Source organism: Mesoplodon densirostris, chromosome 14 (assembly GCF_025265405.1).
Source record: "Mesoplodon densirostris isolate mMesDen1 chromosome 14, mMesDen1 primary haplotype, whole genome shotgun sequence".
NCBI lineage: Eukaryota > Metazoa > Chordata > Mammalia > Artiodactyla > Ziphiidae > Mesoplodon > Mesoplodon densirostris.
The window spans coordinates 44,499,840-44,510,800 of NC_082674.1; the positions used below are offsets into that span (position 1 = coordinate 44,499,840).

The 10,961-nt window shown below is 40.6% G+C and overlaps 1 pseudogene; it reads right to left on the reverse strand.

The window, feature by feature from the left end:
* Window positions 1-8,047: 8,047 nt before the first annotated feature.
* On the reverse strand, window positions 8,048-9,491 carry LOC132501920 (microspherule protein 1-like; annotated as a pseudogene).
* Between the last annotated feature and the right edge of the window lie 1,470 nt (window positions 9,492-10,961).

A 10,961-nucleotide genomic window follows, 5' to 3' on the forward strand; every position in this document is an offset into this window, starting at 1 on the left:
AGGCAGTCTACCTGAAAAAGAATTAAGAATGATAGTAAAGATGATCTAAAACCTTGGAAATACAATGGAGAAAATACAAGAAACGTTTAACAACAACCTAGAAGAACTAAAGAGCAAACAAACAATGACAAACACCACAATACATGAAATTAAAAATTCTCTAGAAGGAATCAATAGCAGAATAACTGAGCCAGAAAACGGATAAGTGACCTGGAAGATAAAATAGTGGAAATAGGGCTTCCCTGGTGGCGCAGTGGTTGAGAGTCCGCCTGCCAATGCAGGGGACACGGGTTTGTGCCCCGGTCCGGGAAGATCCCACATGCCGTGGATTGGCTGGGCCTATGAGCCATGGCCGCTGAGCCTGCGCGTCCGGAGCCTGTGCTCCACAACGGGAGAGGCCACAACAGTGACAGGCCCACGTAACACACACACACACACACACACACACACACACACACACAAAAATAGTGGAAATAACTACTGCAAAGCAAAATAAACAAAAACGATGAAAAGAACTGAGGACAGTCTGAGAGACCTCTGGGACAACATTAAATGTACCAACATTCGAATTATAGGGGTCCCAGAAGAAGAGAAAAAGAAAGGGACTGAGAAAATATTTGAAGAGTTTATAGTTGAAAACTTCCCTAATATGGGAAAGGAAATAGTTAATCAAGTCCAGGAAGCACAGAGAGTCTGATACAGGATAAATTCAAGGAGAAACACGCCAAGACACATATTAATCAAACTATCAAAAATTAAATACAAAGAAAAAATATTAAAAGCAGCAAGGGAAAAACAACAAATAACACACAAGGGAATCCCAATAAGGTTAACAGCTGATCTTTCAGCAGAAACTCTGAAAGCCAGAAGAGAGTGGCAGGACATATTTAAAGTGATGAAACAGAAAAAACTACAACCAAGATTATTCTACCCATCAATGATCTCATTCAGACTTTTTTTTTTTTTTTTTTTTTTTTGGCGGTATGTGGGCCTCTCCCGTTGCGGAGCACAGGCTCCGGACGTGCAGGCTCAGCAGCCGTGGCTCATGGACCCAGCTGCTCCGTGGCATGTGGGATCTTCCTGGACTGGGGCACGAACCCGTGTCCCCTGCATCGGCAGGCAGACTCTCAACCACTGTGCCACCAGGGAAGCTCCTCATTCAGATTTGACAGAGAAATTAAAAGCTTTACAGACAAGCAAAAGCTAAGAGAATTCAGCACCGACAAACCAGCTTTACAACAAATGCTAAAGGAATTTCTCTAGGCAGGAAACACAAAAGAAAGAAAAGACCTACAATAACAAACCCAAAATAATTAAGAAAATGGTGATAGGAACATACATGTTGATAATTACCTTAAGTGTAAATGGATTAAATGCTCCAACCAAAAGACATAGACTGGCTGAACGGATACAAAAACAAGACCCGATATATGCTGTCTACAAGAAACCCACTTCAGACCTGGGGACACATACAGACTGAAAGTGAGGGGATGGAAAAAGATATTCCATGCAAATGGAAATCAAAAGAAAGCTGGAATAGCAATTCTCATATCAGACAAAATAGACTTTAAAACAAAGACTGTTACAAGAGACAAAGAAGGACACTACATAATGATCAAAGGATCAATCCAAGAAGAAGATATAACAATTGTAAATATTTATGCACCCAACATAGGAGCGCCTCTATACATAAGGCAAATGCTAGGAGCCATAAAAGGGGAAATTGACAGTAACACAATCATACTAGGGGACTTTTACACCCCCCTTTCACTTATGGACATATCATCCAAAATGAAAATGAATAAGGAAACACAAGCTTTAAATGATACATTAAAGAAGATGGACTTAATTGATATTTATAGGACCTTCCATCAAAACACAACAGAATACACTTTCTTCTCAAGTGCTCATGGAACATTCTCCAGGATAGATCATATCTTGGGTCACAAATCAAGCCTTGGTAAATTTAAGAAAACTGAAATCATATCAAGTATCTTTTCCAACCACAACGCTATGAGACTAGATATCAGTTACAGGAAAAAATCTGTAAAACATACAAACACATGGAAGCTAAACAATACACTACTTAATAACCAAGAGATCACTGAAGAAATCAAAGAGGAAATCAAAAAATACCTAAAAACAAATGACAATGAAAACACAATGACCCAAAACCTACGGGATGCAGCAAAAGCAGATCTAAGATGGAAGTTTAGAGCAATACAATCCTACCTCAAGAAACGAGAAACATCTCAAATAAACAACCTAACCTTACACCTAAAGCAATTAGAGAAAAAAGAACAACAACAAAAAAAAAAAAAACCCAGATTTAGCAGAAGGAAAGAAATCATAAATATCAGATCAGAAATAAATGAAAAAGAAGTGAAGGAAACCATAGCAAAGATCAATAAAACTAAAATCTGGGTCTTTGAGAAGAAAAACAAAATTGATAAACCATTAGCCAGATTTATCAAGAAAAAAAGGGAGAAGACTCAAATCAATAGAATTAGAAATGAAAAAGGAGAAGTAAAAACTGATACTGCAGAAATACAAAGGATCATGGGAGATTACTACAAGCAACTCTATGCCAATAAAATGGACAACCTGGAAGAAAGGAACAAATTCTTAGAAAAGCACAACCTTCTAAGTCTGAACCAGGAAGAAATAGAAAATATGAACAGACCAATCACAAGCACTGAAATTGAAACTGTGATTAAAAATCTTCCAACAAACAAAAGCCCAGGACCAGATGCCTTCACAGGCGAATTCTATCAAACATTTAGAGAAGATCCTAACACCTATCTTTCTCAAACTCTTCCAAAATATGACAAAGGGAGGAACACTCCCAAACTCATTCTACGAGGCCACCATCACCCTGATAGCAAAACCAGACAAAGATGTCACAAAAAAAGAAAACTATAGGCCAATATCACTGATGAACATAGATGCAAAAATCCTCAACAAAATACTAGTAAACAAAATCCAACAGCACATTAAAAGGATCATACACTATGATCAAGTGGGGTTTATTCCAGGAATGCAAGGATTCTTCAATATACACAAATCAATCAACGTGATACACCATATTAACAAACTGAAGGATAAAAACCATATGATCATCTCAATAGATGCAGAGAAAGCTTTTGACAAAATTCAACACCAATTTATGATGAAAACTCTCCACAAAGTACCCATAGAGGGAACTTACTTTAACATAATAAGGGCCATATATGACAAACCCACAGCCAACATTGTCCTCAATGGTGAAAAACTGAAACCATTTCCACTAAGATCAGGAACAAGACAAGGTTGCCCACTCTCACCACTATTATTCAACATAGTTCTGGAAGTTTTAGCCACAGCAATCAGAGAAGAAAAAGAGATAAAAGGAATCCAAATCAGATAAGAAGAAGTAAAGCTGTCACTATTTGTAGATGACATGATACTATACATAGAGATCCTAAAGGTGCTACCAGAAAACTACTAGAGCTAATCAATGAATTTGGTAAAGTAGAAGGATACAAAATTAATGCACAGAAATCTCTTGCATTCCTATCCACTAATGATGAAAAATCTGAAAGTGAAATTAAAGAAACACTCCCATTTACCACTGCAACAAAAAGAATAAAGTACCTAGGAATAATCCTACCTAAGGAAACAAATAACCTGTATGCAGAAAACTATAAGACCCTGATGGAAGAAAATAAAGATGATACCAACAGATGGAGGGATTATACCATGTTCTTGCATTGGAAGAATCAACATTGTGAAAATGCCTATACTACCCAAAGCAATCTACAGATTCAGTGCAATCCCTATCAAACTGCCAATGGCATTTTTCACACAATTAGAAGAAAAAAATTCACAAAATGTATGGAAACACAAAAGACCCCGAATAGGCAAAGCAATCTTGAGAAAGAAAAACGGAGCTGGAGGAATCAGGCTCCCTGACTTCAGACTATACTACAAAGCTACAGTAATCAAGACAGTATGGTACTGGCAAAAAAAAACAGAAATATAGATCAATGGAACAGGATAGAAAGCCTAGAGATAAACCTACGCACCTATGCTCACACTATCTTTGGTAAAGGATGCAAGAATATACAATGGAGAAAAGACACCCTATTCAATAAGTGGTGCTGGGAAAACTGGAAAGGTACATGTAAAAGAAAGAAATTAGAACACTTCCTAACACCATACACAAAAATAAACTCAAAATGGATTAAACACCTAAATGTAAGGCCAGACACTATGGAACTCTTAGACGAAAACATAGGCAGAACACTCTATGACATAAATAACAGCAAGATCCTTTTTGATCCACCTCCTAGAGAAATGGAAATAAAAACAAAAGTAAACAAATGGGACCTAGTGAAACTTAAATGCTTTAGCACAGCAAAGGAAACCATAAACAGGATGAAAAGACAACTCTCAGAATGGGAGAAAATATTTGCAAGTGAAGCAACTGACAAAGGATTAATCTCCAAAATTTACAAGCAGCTCATGCAGCTCAATATCAAAAAAACAAACAACTCAATCCAAAGATAGGCAGAATACCTAAATAGACATTTCTCCAAAGAAGGTATACAGTTTGCCAACAAACACATGAAAGAATGCTCAACATCATTAATCATTAGAGAAATGCAAATCAAAACTACAATGAGATATCATCTCACACCAGTCAGAATGGCCAGCATCAAAAAATCTACAAACCGTAAATGCTGGAGAGGGTGTGGAGAAAAGGGAACCCTCTTGCACTGTTAGTGGGAATATAAATTGATATAGACACTATGGAGAACAGGATGGAGGTTCCTTAAAAAACTAAAAATACAACTACCATACGACCCACTAATCCCACTACTGGGCATATACCCTCAGAAAACCGTAATTCAAAGAGTCATATACCACAGTGTTCATTGCAGCACTATTTACAATAGCCAGGACATGGAAGCAACCTAAGTGTCCATCTACAGATGAATGGAAAAAGAAGATGTGGCACATATATGCAATGGAATATTACTCAGCCATAAAAAGAAACGAAATTGAGTTATCTGTAGTGAGGTGGATGGACCCAGAGTCTGTCATACATAGTGAAGTAACTCAGAAAGAGAAGAACAAATACCATATGCTAACACATATATATGGAATCTTTAAAAAAAATGGTCATGAAGAACCTAGGGGCAAGATGGGAATAAAGATGCAGACCTACTAGAGAATGGACTTGAGGACATGTGGAGGGGGAAGGGTAAACTGGGACAAAATGAGAGAGTGGCATGAACATATATACTCTACCAAATGTAAAACAGATAGCTAGAGGGAAGCAGCCACATAGCACAGGGAGATCATCTCGGTGCTTTGTGACCACCCAGGGGGTCGATAGGGAGGATGGGAGAGAGGGAGACCCAAGAGGGAAGAGATATGGGGATATGTGTATATATATGTATAACTGATTCACTTTGTTATAAAGCAGAAACTAGCACACCATTGTAAAGTAATTATACTCCAATAAAGCTGTTAAAAAAAAAGAAAGAAAGAAAGTCGTCAACAGCCCAGCAAAGAACTGAGGCCTCTGGATCAACAGCCCCAAGAAACTGAATCCTGCCAATAAGTATGCAAACTCAGTTGAAACTTCAGAAGAGATCCCAACCCTGACCAATGATTTCACTGCAGCCTTCTGAGACATCCTGAAGCAAAGACCACATTTTGGTAGTGCTCAAAATTCCTGGCCCACAGAAACGGTGGAATAATAACTTGTGTGTTGTTTTAAGCCACTAAGTTTGTGATAATTTATTGTGCAACAATAGACAATTAATACAATACTGTTGAAAGTAAAAGCCACGTTTTGTTTGAGGCAATGGAAGAATCAACTGTAGTTTCTGTAGAGCACCAGGGATCGAATCCATGTTTTTTAGGACAATAAACTGATGAACAGTGAAAAACTAAGAAAGTATTAAAATTTCAATTAAGACATTGGCAGTGAAAAAAGAGAAGTGAAATTATGCATACTGAAAATTAAGAGAAAAAGCTTTAAGAGAAGTTTGGAGATAAAATATGATATTGTTCAGAAATAGATTTTTTTCTTGAGATACAAAAATTTGTACAAACACAAAGTAGGCATTTGGGAGTAAAATGAGTAAGTGACTAAAGCCATTATGTATGCACAAACTTGGAAATCTCAGGGAAAATTCAGGAACTCTTGAATTTTCTCTCTCAGTACCTCTCAATTCACTTCCGACACTATCTAATAAATAAATAGCACAACTCCAATGATCAGAGTATCCCTGGAGAATAATAAACCATGCAGGTATTATTATTTTAAAATATTAACATCACCAATTTGGAATAATACAACTAGAAACTTCCAGAACATTTTTGAAGATACTCTTCCATTTTACCTTCAATTTTTCAAATTTGGCTTTTAGAAAAACAAGTTGAATTTTAATTCAAATCCTCCTTTCTTAATAAGAACACATATTAATAGACCAGTGGTTGCACATGGGTTTTATTTTCCTTTACAAGAATTTCAATGAACTACTCTATCCTTCTTCCACCTGGTAATTTGTACTCCAGCACAGAGGAGAATGCCAAGATATAATTGACAACCTAGGACATAGTACATTGACCCTTGAGCAACACAGGTTTGAACTGTACTTATATGCAGTTCCACTTACATGCAGATTTTTTTTTCAATAGTAAATACTTCAGTACTACACAATAGTTGGTTGGTTGAATCAGCAGTTGCAGAACCACAGATACGGAAGAACCACCTACTATATACAGAAAAGGACTATAAATTATCTGTGGTTTTTCAACTGTGGGGAGGGTGGGCACTCTTAACATCTACATTGTTCAAGGATCAACTGCTTTTCAAAAAGTCATCTTCCTTTCTATGGAGTCCACTTATTAACAGTGTTTTAAGTTCAGAGAAGAAAGAGGAATTCTATTCTACATAGGCACATAAGAAATATTTAAACTATAAACAATCACCTATCTCAAACAAACCAAAGGAATCTCATTAATGTCCCACACAAACTATCCTAAGAAGGGAGGAGTATTTCCCCATCCCAAGCCCCCTACAAGCAGAGAAGAGACTCCAATGCACTTGAGGATCTCAAGTGATCCTCAGGCATTTAGAAGGTGGCATATTGAAGAAGACCAACGTGCCTTCTGTTCCAGCAGGGCCTTTATTTATGGAGGAGTTGTGAATGGGACAAGTGCAAGAACCATATCTATCTTATTCATCCACTAGCTCACACATTACCCTGCATAGGCATTCAAGAAATACGTCTGAGTAAAATGCCATTCAAGGATAGCAAGAGAGAAGAAGAATACAGCTGATGTAAACTCTTTATCTCCTTAAACTATAGACATATATATTAAGAATTATCTACATTGAGCATAAGAATCTTAATGTATAAAGAGGCAACCCTGCCAATGCAGAGACTGAATACTATGGAAGGTCATTAAGAATCAAGTGCTGATCAGTCCACATACAGAACCAAGACAATGAAAGTGATGGTCTGGACAAGCCTAGAAGTGAGACAATTCCCACCTGGTGGGACTTTCTTAGTTCATTACATTACAAAGTTGGAAGGTAGATATTAGAGCCACAAAATATCAGTTTATTATATATGTGATCTAGCTTATTTTATATGTGAATAATATAATATATATGTATTTTATGTTTGTTTTACATGTAACCATATTCTGGAATATGGATTATCACTCTCAATGTATCCTTTAGTTTTGGTTTTTTTTTTACTTCGGAACTCAGTGCTTTGTATTTACAAAAGAAAAATAATAAAGGAAAAGTCTGAAGCTAATCTGCTGGAGACACCAGGCAAAGGTGGGAATCTGGGGGAAAGGGTAGGGTCCTCTGCAGAGAGAGAAGGGCAGGGGCTCTGGCATTAAGGAAGCCTGAGGGTCCCAGCCTCTAGGGGCTTCCCCAGGGCCAGCTCCACCCTCCCACAGAGGCACAGATCAAGGGGCCAGGAGCTGAATCTCCCTCAGCCCCCTCTGGTTTTTCCAGGAGCCTGAGTTCCCAGCTCCAGGGGTCTGGGATGGCAGGGGAAACTGAGGCCAGAGAGAGCCCATGGGTCCTGCCACCACTTCTCACTGTGGTGTGATCTTGGCAGCCTCAGCCTGAATAAGGGCAATGAGATCCTTGTAGATGAGGAAAACAAATTACAGGCTGGCAATCTCCACCATGGAGCTCTTTCTAAGGCGCTATCTGGAACCATACAGCACAGGCCATCCATTGATGTAGATGGGCCATCGGGCCTCAATGGCAATGAAGAAATCACCGTTGTTTTTCAGCTTGATGACACCTTGCTTCCGGGAGATCTTCCAGGCCGGACCCTCCAGAGACAGGTCCACATCAATCTGGTTACCCTCGGTTGCTCTGCTTAGGGTGATCTTTCTCAAGTGCATCGCACCATGCGGCCCCGCAGCACTGCCAGGGTCTGGTTGTCAGAGTCCGAAGAGTTCATGCCTGTGATGCTATCTACTAGCACCAGCCACTTACGCAGTTCCTGTTCCAGCTGCCGAATCTCTTGTTTCTGGCGTCAGTCAGCCACTGTCAGCTCACGTTCTAGGACTTCATCTCGCATATCACTGAGCTTACTGTCATCAATCAAGTCCTCTGTGATGGAGAATTTCAGCATTTGGTCCCCCTTGGGCAGTGGCTGTCTGGTCCTCCAACAGGTAATACGGCTTCATGAGCTGCCACTGGGCCTGCAGAGCCTTGGCAGTACGGGCCAGGTAGAAGGCATCGGGGTGTCTGTGCAGCAGGTCTTGGAAGGTCTCCAAGGTGGGCTGGCTGGTAGATCCCACTTTGCTCAGCAGCTGCTCTTCAGCCTTGCTAAACAGGGCCTTGCTCTGGATGGTGGCAATGGCCTCTGGGTGCAGCTGTCTCATGGCCTGGCAGGCCAGCTTGGAGATGACAGGATCATAGAGCCGGGCGTACCAGTGCTCCTGGACTTCCCGCAGGGTGAAGCGGCAGCTGAACATCACAACTAGGTGGACAGATGTCAGGTCATTGGTCTGCAATACAGCATTGATGAGCAGGAGTTCATCTGCAGGCTTCCAGCGGCCCAGATCCTTGGTCACCTGGAGTGGCTGTTTGCTCTTCTTCACATGCTTGGTGTGTCCAGGGGCAGGGTGCTGGGGGCCTTAGACACCTTCTTCTCACTGGAGGAGGGTTCACTCCCCGAACAGCACCCTGGTTCCACCCCACTGGCCCCCTTCACCCGGGTAGAGGACTTAGCCAGGCTGCTCTCCACCAGCTCATCATCAAACTTCTTTCTCCCGATGAACCTGGTGGAGCTTCTCCATTTAGGGATGGTGCCCAAAGCCTGTGAGGAGACCCGCTTCTGCCCTGCCAGTGACTCCTCATCCTCTGAACGGCTGGGAGGCCTGATGTCATCAGGGATGACTCTAGCAGCCCCTGAGAATCTTCCATGCTGGGCAGTTCTCCCTGTGCCACGTGTCATGTCATGTCATGTTATGCAGCACATGGTGCTCAGGTCAGACTGGTGATGCTGACACACCGGGCTCTGGGCATAACTGCTCCCTCTGCCATCAAAATGCAGCCATGCCAAAGAGTGGAAACTCAACAGGAAGTCAATCAATTGTGGCCTCTGCCAAGAGGTATGTGGGTGGTGCTGGCCCAGGGGGAGGTGACAATGCCCAGCCAGGACCGAAAGACACATGTGCCAGGCATAGGGTGGAATCAGCAAATGCTTGGCACCCGAGCATTTGGAGAGCTCACCAGCCTCATGCTACCTTTGTCCATCCTCTTACAGTCTATCCCATATAAGCCCAACCAAGCACAGCAGAGCCCATCAGAGTCACTGGATCTTCAGACCAATTAGTGAGAAATAAATGTTGCTAGCCACTGCGATTTGGGGAGTTATTTGTTACACAGCATTATTACAGCAAAACTAACAACAACAACAAAAAACCTTATGGTAGGACATCTCTTCCTAAATACAGATCAAGCTGAAAACAGATCTCCCACTGGGAAGTATCATGATGAAAATATGCCAATAAAGCTACAACATTAAAACTACTGGTAATTCTAGAATACTGTTTAATAACTTCCTACCTAAATAGTTTTACTTCAAATCCTATTTTCATTCACCTACAGGATACAGGTTAGGAGACAGGAGATTTATAGAGCCAATAATCTCATCACATGAGACATCAAAAAAAAAAAAGTCAACTCACTGTCTACCAGCACTCTGATAAATTATGGAAGAAAACATCAAGGGACTAGAAGTATCCAAAATTAGATGTCAGGCACAGAAATTAAACTGCTATGGCCACATACAGGGGCATAGCAGTTTACTTACATTTTAGTGCTCTCTTAATCCATCAGTTTTTGGATATTAGCTACTTTTTCATTGCCCACTATCTATTTCACATTCTTGATTTCTTTGGGGAGAATTACATCCCCCCACTGGATCAGAGGTCCTATATTCCCTTAACCAAGCTAGACAAATCAGATATTTCTTTTTTAGAAAATAGGGAGAGGAGAAGAGTGAAGATCATCTCCAGGAAAGAAAGGAGCAGCCCCATGTCAACTTCACTGACCAAATTGTGTTACTGACAAGACCCAGAAATGAAAGCAACATGGTAAATGATCAGCCCATGGAAAGATAAGACAGGTATTACTCCTGTTGAGAAGGTACAATTATCCAAACTCTCCTTCCAGAAAAAGAAGTAAATGAATGTATGCAGACAGTATGCAGTCATTGGTGCTTTAGAAAATAAGCTTTTAAATACAGATTATGTTGGTCAGCTCATCATTTGAACAGAATTAAATCAAGCGTTGCCTCCTGGACTTCACACCACATACAGGTCTTTTCCTAGGACCATGCAATGGCCACCTCAGATGGGGTCCTGGACATCCACTTGACTTCCCAGTGTGCAAAGTTACACTTCCAGGAAGTCCATGAGCC